This window comes from Molothrus ater, chromosome 9, assembly GCF_012460135.2.
Source record: "Molothrus ater isolate BHLD 08-10-18 breed brown headed cowbird chromosome 9, BPBGC_Mater_1.1, whole genome shotgun sequence".
Taxonomy (NCBI): domain Eukaryota; kingdom Metazoa; phylum Chordata; class Aves; order Passeriformes; family Icteridae; genus Molothrus; species Molothrus ater.
The window spans coordinates 20,199,505-20,212,953 of record NC_050486.2 but is presented as its reverse complement, the minus strand read 5'-3'; the positions used below and the strand labels follow the sequence as shown (position 1 = coordinate 20,212,953).

General features: G+C 44.0%; 1 protein-coding gene across 13 annotated transcripts in view; it reads right to left on the bottom strand.

Annotated features, from left to right (window-relative positions):
• Window positions 1–12,947, bottom strand: part of PTPRF (protein tyrosine phosphatase receptor type F) — a 374,918-nt gene extending 361,971 nt beyond the window's left edge. For all 13 annotated transcript variants that reach the window (XM_054515796.1, XM_054515799.1, XM_054515805.1 and 10 more), the window contains exon 1: window positions 12,849–12,947. The gene's annotated coding sequence lies outside the window, so the exon portion shown is untranslated. The remainder of the gene's footprint in view (window positions 1–12,848) is intronic.
• Between the last annotated feature and the right edge of the window lie 502 nt (window positions 12,948–13,449).

Sequence of the window (13,449 nt, the reverse complement as noted above, 5' to 3'; positions counted from 1 at the left end):
CAGTCTCCTGGAGTTACCTTCACAGTGACACTTGCTTTACCCTTAGGCCTCCTGTGAAGTCATTCACTTCCACTTATCCACAGCTGGTTAGAATGAGCCAACCCTTCTGAGCAGTGTCAGAAGGCAGCAACAACCTGACCGAGAGCCCGGTGTCATCCCCTCCAACCAAGGCAAGAGCACCAACCCGTACCCCACCATCAGCAGAGAAAGCCACTCTGCAAACACCTTTGTTATTCCTGCCAATGCACACAGAAAACTGCACTGCAAAACTGAGCTGTGCAAGTTATTTCACACCACACCAAAAAATTCTGCTCTCCTTTCCAATAGTTGAGACAACTGCATTGCCCCAGGTGGGCGCTGCCCCCCTCTAACAGCAGCACCCAACACCCTCCACACAGCTGATAGCAAACCATGAACACTTTGGTCCATAAAGAGCACTTTTTACCCATTCTGAGATGCTTCAGCAATCATGCGAAAACAATTTAATTAAAAAGATTATATGCAAACTCATAATACAATTAAGTGAAACGACAGGGCAGAAACTTTGCCAAACTTACATCTTTTAAGTACACCTAGAAACTACATTTGTGTCACAGCAAACTACCATAAAAACTAATGCAGTGGCTCTATTAATCAAAGCATTTTTCACTTTGAGACCAAAAATACAGGACAATACTTGTTCCTAGCTCATTTCAGAACCATTTTCCATTTAAAATATTTATAACTCGGTAATTTCAGGTGAGAAAACCATACTGAAAAGAGCAGTACATTACACTACATTTCTCATTAATTTCCCTGTGAAACATTTGAGTCTCCAAAAATCTGACTTTTAAGTTAATTATGCACAATTTGGACACTCCAAAGTCAGGAATTCAGAGCTGAATCCCGTCTAGTCACTCACAAAACCTTTATAATGAAAACACACTATAATCATACTCTTTTCTTGCTAGAACAGACAAAAAGACACTATCGTAATTTTTAAAACCACATTTGAATCCCAATGGGGTTTGTTTGGGTTTTTTTGTACTAGGTTTTTCGCCCCTAAAATTTAATAGACATATTTCTATCAGAACACCTTCAGCAATGCATCCAGAAATGCTCTGAGTTTAAATGCAGCTGTTTCCTACTTACTTTCCTCAGATTTTAAGTACAGGAATTTTACCTAGCTCTAATACAGAGAATTACCACAGATCTTTAGAAAATGGGGAAGAGTGAGTGCTTCAGCATAAATATCTGCTCCTATCCCCTTGAATCTAAATGGAAACACAACCATTAAAAGCGTCACTGATTTTAAATAAATTTTACTTTCTTACATTAGACACTGAATCAAAACCACAGCAGTTAAAAAGTCAAACAATTTTCCAGCTGGCTGCTACATACATTGAAAAACAAGACCAGTTCAAGATAATAACACGTCCTTTGTATTAAAATACCGGTCAAGCTGCTGACAAGGAGACAAATGAGTTTTTAAACCATTTGTATACTACACTCACATAAAATTAAAAACAGTTTAATGGAAAGAAATTTGGATAACTGTGATATGCCTCTTCCAGCACAATACTTCCCTTTGATTTTCTGAGAAGTTATTAAAATTGGACTATCTCAGCTTGCTGGAAATTCATTTATCCATTATTACAATATACAGTTAATGCAGGAGATTAGATTAGGTTTTGACAAGTCTTTTACACTTCTCAGGGCAGCACTGCTATTTCTGCCTAGGTTGGTAACTTTATCTACCAGCTAACTTTACGGTGTTGACAATGTGCAATTAACAATTTTCTCCCTTGCCCCTGATTGCCATCCCAGTGCAGATGATGCTGTTGCAGTGACACACATCCCAGCTCCTCCTGGCAGCCTGGTCCAGCCACAGCCCCAGAAGCACCCGCCGTGCCCCCACACATGGCTCCCTTTCAGCATCTCACAAGACTTGGCAACGGCAGCAAAACAGAGCAGCCTCGAAATGGAGGAGGCTCTCACCTAATGAAACATGACTAACAGGACTGCTGACTGTCCAAATATTTAACTGCTCTCCAGTGCTGCAGGTCACATGGGTTAATCAAATAAACTTGCATATCCGGAGGGATTGCCCATTATTTGTGTTTTCTTTAAGTCCTTACCTGACTTTAGACTCTGAAAAACTACCAAGCTGTGAGCTACTGTGAATATCTGCACATAAACCCTAACAAAGAGACACCAGAGCTCTCTGTCATGAGCTGAAAACATGGAAAAGTTCTTTTTAAAAAAAGGCAATTTTGCTGAATAATATGACAACTCTCTTCAGCACACAAAAGCAGCACACGCTGATGGGAACTGACAACACCTACACTAGGTACCTGGAAATATAACCCATGTCACAGCACACAACTGCACTCTAAGTGGGACTCCAACACATCTTTCCCAGACTTAGCCATTAAAACTCATCAGAAAAACCTGCCAAAAAACCATTAAAACTCATCAGAACTTAACCATTAAAACTCATCAGAAAAACCTGCCAAACCTGCCAAAAAGGATGGACAAAGGAGATGCAAAGTATTTTCAGTGTATGACAATGGAAATTAAAATAAACCTAGGATTGAAATATAGCTTAGTTTCACTGATTTCTAATAGCATTTGTCTCCATTCAACAAGAATTTATGCACCATTTCAACCTGATAAGAATTTAATTTTAGGTAATAAAGCTTTACAAATTGAATTCAAAGGAAAAAAAAAAAAAAAAGGCATTTCCCAATTATTTCCTGAGCTCCACAACTACAGACTTCAACTAAAGGGAGAGGGAAAGCTGTCACTATAAAAGCAGACCTGACTTGTGACCTCTGGATACAGGGGCACTAGCAAGCAGCTATAATAAAAATCAATATTAATTCCACACACTTCTGTTTTGAAAATAAAGCAATGAAATTCCCTCACACCCACCTGCCAAAGGGACACGACTCAGACCAACTTTGCCAAAGAGGATGTTTAAAGTCTTTCTACGGGCATGTAATGGATTCCAAGACTGAACGTGCACTGAATGTTCAGTGAACCAAATAATTTTTAATAGATTCCTCAGGGGAGTCGTTTTTATATTTTTAAATCACTCTAAGACCTTGGAATGACAACCTGATTCGGAGGCAAAGAAAGACTGTTCATGGGGTGGGGTATTGTGTTTCTTCTGGGTTTTTCCTGAAAGAATATCAGTCATGACTGTTATGTGTAGTTAATATGTACTTTAGAAATGTCTTCATTTCTACAAACCTTAAACTTTTAAAGTTTCTTTTGAAAACATATACTGAGGAATTTTAAACTTCCTCCCTGCAGATATACAGATATACTGTACACAGCAAGTACAGAAAGTTGATCTAACAGAAAGGTGGGAGGAACTGAAAGCTGGAATGAGGCAGCTCACCTTCTTCAGCCACAGTTGCAAAGAGGTAGGTGATAGCATTAACAAAACCATATATAAAAAACCCAAATGTAGCACAAATTAGATCAGTTTTCACATTTCAGATTAATGACCCTCCCCTCCCCAGGCCCCTCAAACTAATGCCCACCTTAACAGCAAGGCCCCTATGACATGATGGCAGATTCAGCACAAGAAGCAACCATCCCCTGAAAGAGGGAATTCTTCCAGCTGTATGATTAAGTACGCAGGAACACAAGACAAGGAGTCTCAAGCGCTGCCGTTGTTCGTGTGATTTCAGCAGGATTAGGCAGAGCACGATGGAGGAAAAGCCTCAGACAATGAGTCCTTTCATACACCAGAAACAAAAACTACTGTTAATCACACCCACAATTCAGTTTCTTCCACTAATTCCTAATCAGACATCAACAAATAAAGCAAAACACTTATTCTTGTTTGAATTCTATGAAATAAAAACAAATGAAAGGAAGTGATCAGCCCGTGCTGTAAAAATGTCGTTGCCTCTCCACCTCCTGATGGACAGGGAGCTGAGACAGGCATGAATGGTTGGGAAAGGAGCTTTTCATAAAGCCCGTCCATAGAAAAGTCCAGAGTAGAAGAGTGCTGCATTAACAAGCAGGAGAAACTTCAAAAACCAAGAGACAAACTCAGTCAAAACCCTCCTCTGTATTAAAAAAGACACTGCACCACAGTCATCAGAAAAAAAACATCTGGTGCACCACTTTGATTTTCTACATTAGTCATTGGACAGAAACAAAGCATCTTTTTTTTTTTCCCAAAAGCAGCAAATAATTGCAAATCCACTTCTACACATAACCTATCATTTATCACCTCATCAGCGACTGCTTGAGCCTGACAGAATTAAACACTCAAGTCAGGCATTTCTGTTAAAAGCAGTAATTACATCGTTACTACAATATACAATAAAAATATAAACAAATCTGCCTGGCAATATTTTTATACACTCACTGAAATATCACTAGACTCTAAACAGGCAACATTATAATAATAATTAAAAAAAAAAACAAACAAAAAACACCACCACCAAAAAATCCACTTCCACCAAAGTATAGCTAATTCCAATTTAAAACTTTACCTACAGGCAAAAATACATAAGTGATTAGCATTATAGTGTTTATTTTAATTACACTGTTCAACAAAAATCCAAGAGCCTGATAACTCCCTTCAGATACTAAGAAAGCAAATATTCCAGAGCTTCTATTCCACTTATAACCTATACAGCTATGTCAGCCCATCCTATCACTCAAATGCCAAAGCCAGAATATCTGCATTTCTTGTTGCATCTAAAACCAACACAAAAGTACCAGCTCAAAGAAAAACATAGAGGAAAACAAAAGGGCAAAACAGGAGGTCAGGAGATCCCTCACCTGCTCCTTGTAGACAACATTTAAGAGCATCAGAAATTCACTGGTCTTCAAAGCTCAACTCTTTAAAGTTTAATAGAGGAAAAAAATGCATCTCTTTAATTCAAGCTTACCTTTACAAATGCTTTCCAGCAATATAACTGCTCTGTAACATGTTCTTTAACACTGTACAACTCACGGTGCCTGCCCTGAACACTCAATGATCTAAGCAAACAAAACAATTCACGATTTCTAGCATGCTGAACATGTTTTTTGTCACTGCAGTCAAGCTGCTGATCCCAGCAACTCTGCGCAGCTCATTTAAAAACAAACATCTGCCCATCTACCTTGATGGTTCTGGCCAATGAAGAAGCCTTTGATCACTCTTCAGCAAAACACTGCTGTGTCCTAAAGGATGCCCATCTTCCTGACAGCAGCATGGGGGATCACTGGAAGAGCATGACAGCTGACTGCCACACAAGACTTCAGAACTCCTCCTTTTTATAATTAATTATGCTCTTTATTTCTTCTACAGGCATAAGAAAGAGACTGGCATGGAGGTAAGTTGTAACAGCACACTTTATTATTATTATTATTATCTTTTTTACAAAGAAGCTGTTTCAGGTAAGAGCCAAGGCAGGAGCCAAGCAGTTACTGGCAGTATCAGCTGCTCCCACAGAGCTACTGGGGTTCTATCGTGGAGGTGCCCTCGCTGCACCTTCTGTGGATTTCTCCTGGGTGCAGGTGAGGGGTGCCCCTGGCCACCACAGCCTTGGCCAAACACCTGGCCAGCCAGGGAAATCAGCAGCACAGAAGGCAAAACAAAGCGAGATGGAAGCACCTCTGTGCGAAGGACAGCACCAGTGTGGGGGCAACGAGAGCCCACACTCACTTCAGTCTCATCCAAAATCCAGCTGCAAGTAAGAGACTTACACTTTGCACCCACCCAAAAACAGCTGCTGAAATCATGGCCATGCTACAGGCTTCTGCAAGCTCCCCCTGTCTTGGCCTGGCTGACTGAAGCAGGATCCAGCACTTAAATTGTTAAAATGAGCCCTCTCTGCAATGGGACAGACCCCCGGAAATTAGGCTAATTGACAGCCTAATCTAAAATATTTTTTTTTCTTTTTTGAGCCAAAAGAGTAAATTACGTAAATGAATACATTACCTTAACCAAAAGCATAAAGTTTAGTTTTACAGGATCCAAAGACATAGTAGAATCCATAAAAAACACAAACCAACAAGAGTTGCTAGCCAGACTCCTATCTCACAAGTATACTAAAGGAAAAAATCTTTCCTGCAAAAGTTTATAACCCTACCTCTGCGTCAAGAGGCAGAATTGAAGCAGTAACACCATAAAATCTGCTGAAATACTTGTGGTCCCCAAGTGTAACTCTTCAAATCTGCATTTTATTAATGGGAAGCTACTCACAAACAAGACTATAGCAAGGAGACATTCAATATCTAAAATTCATGTTCAAAAATACATGCTTCATCCTGAGGTTAAGTACAAGTTTATGAGTACTTTTTTTTACCACATAACACAGGTGTTAGCATACACAGACTGTAAAGAAATTTTGGTGGTGCCAAAGTAGTCTCAACAAAACCACTGAGAATATATATTACAAAATTATTTCCACGCCTTCTAGTTCATAGGTTTAAGAGGCCAATTTTTTTTGTTTATGGTAATTATGTTTCATATTTCACTGAACTTTGACATGATAAATGTATTATTGGATTTTCTGTGCATCTTCTAGTCAATTTGTGTAATCTTGCAAATTCTGTAGTACAAGTAGTTAAAATACAATGGACAGTACATTCATAAATTACAGATTTTTCCTTAAGGTAACAGAATTATTATTGATTCTGCAACAACTAAACCTTTGATCAAATTTGGTGAAACAAATGTTACTTAAGATATAAACAAACATAATTCCTTTGCATTTGAACAAAACAGTGGTTTGTAAAAAGGAAATAATTCCATCTAAAAACAAGGTCACTTTTTTCTCCTTTGCCCCCATCTCACATCTTTGAAGTATGTAAGACCTCAATATGTTCTTAACTCACTGTGTCCAAAAGGCTCCTTTGCCACTTCTATAGTTATTCTTCAAGACAGGTCAGAAGCACAATATTTGCCAGGTAAAATATATATATATATTTTAAATATGCAGCCTAAAATCTAAACACTAGACTAGCCTTTTTCATACTTCTCAGATCTAATTTAGCTTCCCCATTAACCATCCTATCAAAATACATCTAGGGAGAAGAAAATCTAACACACTGATATAACGATTACCAAAACTCCTCCAGAAAAACAGATGCAGATCATCCCACTTCTTTACCTACTCAGAAAACTCTCTAGAAAATTATGACTTTTCCAAAACACTGTAAGATCTAATTTTGTGAGGAAATCTAACAAAAGAATCAAGTACCATCCCATGAATAACTTCCTGCTCCTACAGAGAGAAAAGACATTGCAAAGCTCAAGTGCCTGGCTGCCTTCAGCAGCAAGGATGACACATGAGAGAAGAATCCATACACAGGAGGGATAGAAAAGCAACCCTGCTCTGTGGATCTCATAAAATAGAACAGATGTTATTCTTTGTATACACACATGCAATTCAGTGTTAAACACAGCACTTGCAGGAGGAAGGAGAAAAAAAGTAAGAGAAGCCCATGAAGCCAACAATAGATAATTCCTCACCATGGTCAAGCACACGTATGCTTTGTTTGGTTTCGAGTGATGACCAGATTTCCAGCACTGCTTTTGAAAGAACAATGCCACATGCCCGGCCTTCATGTTTTTCCTCCATTCAATTTCATGTGACAGCTCCAAACTATAAACTTCTTGTGCCAACCTAAATAATTCCTCTTTCTCAGTAACGCTGGAAGAAAGCACTTACCCACTTGCCAGCTGCAGCAGAAATTTTGTGCCAAGAAATAAATGTCTTTTGGACAGGTTGTAAACCGGAAGCTTCTATGCCTGCTAAAGGACGAGAATAAGAATGGGACCATCCTATTCCTTCTGAGATTAATGGTATTGCTCTATTTCAGCTACACAGTGGGTTGCACTTGATTAAAGCATCCAAACAGAGCTTCCTCTGAGTACAGTGCCCAGATATTAGTAGATACTTTTGTCAATTTTCATCTCAACCAGGCTTTTTATAAACATTGCTTCCATCCTCTGCTCCAAAAACCCTAACTTATCTCTGTATTTCCGATCTTTAGAATCGAGTTCTCAGATAATAGAGTCCTTGAAGTAGCAAGACCTGTTTCACCCTTTTTTTCTGCTGAGGCACAGGTGTATAAACATTGTGTGCACACTGACATTAAATAGCAAGTGCTCCAGCTTCCCCTACTTGGCCTCCTTCCACACTCCCAGGAGACTTCGACCTTCCTACAGACAGCAAACACTTGCAGGCAGTGGTCACAAAGCTCTCATGATCAACATAAGGCGAAGACCAAGGCGTCTTTCCCACTGCCCAGAAAGAAGATGATTAACAGAGAGCAGAAGGGACAGGCTCTGTGGCAGAATGGCTAAATTAGAAATTACAATAAAAGATTATGAATAGCTTAAAGTCTTCTATCTAGGGCCAAGTCAATACTGGGTTTCTTTTCCTCCTAGTGTTGAGTGGTTACCAGGTTTCTTAGTTTTGCAGGCAGGGATTCCCCCCACATTCCATCAGATGCCCCAGCATCCAGAGGCGATACACACACATACACATGGGACACACAGTGTAGCAGCACACAACCCTGATACCCATGCTTCACTCTTCCTTGTCCTTCTCCCAGCTCACACAGGCTTCCCATGTACAGGATGTTACTGTCTGCTAACACATTTTGGTTTTTGAGGGGGCACTCCAAAGCTCTGTGAAGCTTCTCATAATGACAGTGTCAAAGGCATGAATAAAACCTGTGTTGTTGCAGTGGAAAAGTGGCCTTTTCCTCTTTAACCTACAATCATGGGCCCCTTCCCTATGCTGACCATTATAACATTTTCATTTTGGCAGTGACCCAAATTTTATGTTCGCAAAAATGCTGCCAAACTGCCAGTTAAAATATTCAATTAATATGAATATGTAAAGATGAACATGTATACTGCTAAAAAGCCAAGTACTCTCTCCCATAGAAAACAAAAATTGAACTAACATTAGTAAACGCACATAAACAAATGATAATTAGGTAAATTAAAAGAAATATAAGTCTCAAAATAAGCATCAGTACCACAAACTTCATTTTAATGTAAGAGTAGTTACATCTATCACCTTCACAAATAGAGCCAAGCAGTGCTTGTTCCCCCTGCTCATTAAAGCTCTACAACTGGTACCTCCTGTATGCCCACATGCACCATTTCATTAAGCTCACTTGACATTAGATGAAGAAAGAGTACAAGAAAATTGCATATTCCCTGCCTAAAGTAAACTTGTCATTTAAACCTTGTGTATAGATAGAATTTGATATAGCACTGGCGCAGTGAGTCATTCGTCAGTTTTAGAGTTTGTACGACAATATTCTTACATACATTTTGCAATACTTTCCAGTTCGCTACCACTCCATGTAATTACAAGTTTTTACTGGAAAGGAAGCATTTATTTTGGGTTTGAACACTGCACTAAGAGCTGCAGAAACAACACTTACTTTTATGGTCAGATTTTGAGCAGAAGTAAATCCACAGAAGGAACCCTCACATACTGTATGAAAGATGAAAGTCAAAGTATTGCTTTTAAAGGAGGGCAAGCAATGATGGAGAGCATCACAAATATTTCTCAATGAATTACTCCAAACATAAACATAAGCAAGTCTCCTGTCAGTTTCCTTCAAAAGCTGTTTCTTAGGTATGTAAGTTAAAACTGCATTCATTCAGAACACTGTATAAAACAGCCAGTAGCTACTACAAGTGCTTTACCTGAAAATAATAGATGATTTCACATCCTTCTGTACTAGGGCAAGATAACACATTAAAAATTTTCCCTACTGTCTTACCTTACCTTTAAAGTTGCAAAACAGACATGAGTAATTTAATTCTCAACCGTGGTTTCTAAGAAGCACTACAAAACCACTGAAACAGAAAGATTTGTTCTGATTAATACCACTAACAAGATCAGCTCAGACTCAGACTATCATGTGGTGGCATCCAGCTCACTCCAACACATCACAGTAAAGTTTGCAATTCTTTGACAGGCACAAGTCCCTGTTTTAATTTGCACACAGCCACAGGTTTACTGTTCAGGTAAACTTCTTCAGTCTCTTAAAGCTGGTTATTATTAGTATTCCTTTCCACTACCTAAATTCACATCAAATGGGATCTACTGAATTGTACATCTCCCGCTATCTGATAAAAAGCTGGAGAGAAAAAGCACCCTTTGGCCAATTAGAACCACCTGGATTCAACAACAGGCAGCAACAACTCCGGGGTTTTTTCCTCCAATTGCATATACTATGACCTACAAGAAACATTTTCTGCTTAAAAGTAATGCTTAAATGGAGATCTATGGCTGAACATTATCACAAGGATTGCACTTACTTGACAGTCTGCTATTAGCCAACTCCATTATCGCTATTTGCAGTTTTTAAATGTACAGATTCAGAAGTAACTGTACAAAGCCTCCATTACAAGTGGATTTATGGAAAGCCACAGCAATAATCATCTTCATTAGGCATATCTTCCCACAGCCCTGCATTATGTGGACACAAAGAGGAAAACATTTCTTCTCCGTTACCCACAAGCTTAGATCTTTCTCTTTATAGTCACGAGCTTTGACGGTCTTCTCTGCTTTTGCCAATGACAATTATCTCACATATCCAAAAGGAGAACTTAGTTTAAAAAAATAAAATTAAAAATACCTGCATACCTCTCAACCCAAAAACAATATACAACTTAGGACAGCTTCTACTTTGATTTTCCAGAAACTGACACTTTCACGGGCAACATGAACGAGAATAAAATGTTGTCTGTGGCTTCTACTATTTTGCTAATGGCCCAACCAGTATGCAGCCAAGATGTATTCATGGACACCCACGTGCAAAGAAAATGGCTGATGGGAATATCTGTAACTAAACTGAATATAAAAATCTCTTGATCTGAAGTTATGTGTTAATTTTTGGCCATAAGCTGTTTTAACCCTTTCACATACATGGATGTGTTGCATCCTATTTCAAAAGCTAGACACAAGCTAAGAAACTTGCACATTAAGATGGTTGGTTAACGGCAGAAACTGAGAACTTAAATAATTCAACACTGTCACCCACCACACATTCAGATCACAAACTTGCTGCTTTGCCACACAGATTTTACTCTTTGCTTTCGAAGTTCAGATTGCTGATCATGCGCTTCACAGTACGGATATCTATTACTCCTACGTCCTCAGTCTCACAGCAAACCACCACGCAAGAAATAATAAAATCGGGATTAAAGTACACTTGTTCCTTCCATAAAACCAACCTCGTGAGCCACGCATTTCCTGCATTATCATAATGAATGCGATGGACCTTATTTAAAAATCTGTTTTCAAAGCCTAACTGGCAGTCTTGGAACAATCACCCAGCAACCAGACATGTTGATAAGTCATTTGCAGCACAGGACCTTAGTATTCTTAAATTAAATTTGTCATTTCTCTAGCATTTACCTTGAAAAATGAACAAAGGTGGTTACAGAAGCAGCATAAGGAAACTCTGTTTGCTTACTGTCCCTGCACAAGTTAGCTGCCTTTAGAGATCTCTAAACCAACAAAAATTCAACTGAAGGGTTTGATTATCCAGTTATCGTCAGCCCAAATCACTTTTTACAGCTGAGTTCTAAACTTGACAAGAGAATATTGTATTTGATACTGACAATACGGCTTCATTTGGTTACATATGAAATAAACACGAAACTCCAAAACGCTTCAGAACAGCTGCCCCAGTCAGTCTCCTGGAAACAGACCACATCTTTCCCACACAAGAGGTTCGCGGGAACAGACCTTTAACAGCGCGGAAATACTTTCTTTCATTGAATTTCATTTACGCCAGCTATTTGAACGGCTTGAAGTTGGTTCTTAACAGTTTCTGGGTGCAGAAACCACCGCGAAGGCAAACGCACCCGCCCACTGCCTTCGCCACCCGTTCGCCCCGGGCTGCCTGCGCCCACCCCGCGCCGCTCCACGCGAGCCCGCCCGTCCCCCCGGGTGTCCCGCGGGGGTGCACTGCCCGCCCCACCGGCACCCCCGACCAGGCAGCGGCACAACAGGTTGCGGAGGCGGCTGCGGGGCAGGAGCTGGCCCCGCGGAGGCGGCAGACGCGCTCCCCAGGGAGGGCGAATGGGGGAGACCGGGATGGGCACCCCTACCCCCACCCCGCTCTGGGGAGCTGGCACCCCGGGAGCAGCGGCGGTGCTCCTGCCTGCTCCCGCCGGGGGCCCTTTGTTCTCGCCACCCAAGACGCCGCCGCCCGGCAGCCCCGCGCTCTCCCAGGCGGCGGCTCACCCCACCGGGGGGGAAAGGCGCGGTCTGCCGCCCCCCGCTGCAGCGCCCTCCCTCGCTCCCTCCTCCCACCGCAGAAACGGCCGGCGCCAGCCGCGGGAAAAGCTTCGGGCCACTGCCGACCGCCCCGCGCCTCGCACCCGGCACAGGCACCCCGCCCGGGACGCCCCGCCGCGGTCGGCGCTGCGCCCCGCGGGGCGCGACCCCTCTCCCCCGAGCCCAGCGCCAGAAGTCCGCCCGCCGGGGCTACCCCGAGCGCCGCAGCCCGCCCGGGAAGATCACGCCTCGGCGGCAATCCCCGCGCCCCCAGCACCGCGGCGCCGGCAGGTGCCTGGCTGCCCCCCGCCGACCCGGGGAGGCTCCGCGGGGCGCAGCCGGTGGCCGCCGGAAAACCGCGTGGCGGCCCCAGCGGACGGCAGGGGGGCTCCGGTACCGCTCGGCGGCCCCCGCGGAGCACCCGGGGCTGCGGCGGGGCCGAAGCGGGCGGCGGGGCCATCGCTCGGGGGCCGCGATCCGCGGGGCTCAACAGGCGGCGGAGTTTGGCGGCTCCCAGGGAGACGATCCCGCCGTGTTGGGAACCGGACACGGGGGCTGAGGAGGGAGAGGCGACGTAGCCGAACCACTTACCGAGGCTCCGGAGCTCCGCCGTCCGCATGCTGCCTCCGGGCGCCGCGCGAGAAGCCGCTCCGCACCCCGCCGGCAGCTCCGCTCCGCTCGCTCCTTCAGCCGCCGCCGCGCGGGACCGCGCTCCGCGCGCGCCACCGCCAGCCCGCCCACGCCGGGGCCGCGCGCCGCGCCCGCCCCGCCGCCAGCCCAGCCCAGCCCAGCCCTGCCCGCCCCGCCGCCGCCACCTGCCGCCCGCGGGCTCACCTGAGCTGCGCTGCGCTGGGCCCCCGCTACCGTGCTGGGCCCCGCGGCGAGGCGAGGCGCTGCTGCCGGCCGAGTCCTGCTCCGCTCCACCGCGGCCTGCGCTGCGCTGCCGCCCGCCTTGCCCGCCGAGTCGGCCCGCAGCCGGCGGGCAGGGCCCGCCCCGGCCAGGTGTGGGCGGGGAGGGCGGGGGGCGGCCCGGTGGGGCGGGCGAGGGCGCGGCCGCGGCCCGGGGCGGGCGCTCTGGAGGCGCCGCCGGAAGGAGCCGGACTGGCAGCTGGGGGGCCCTCGCCGTTCTCCTCGGCCGGCTGCCGGAGAAGGGGCTAGAGCCGCACCGTGACTCGGAGCGGGCCCTTTGCCC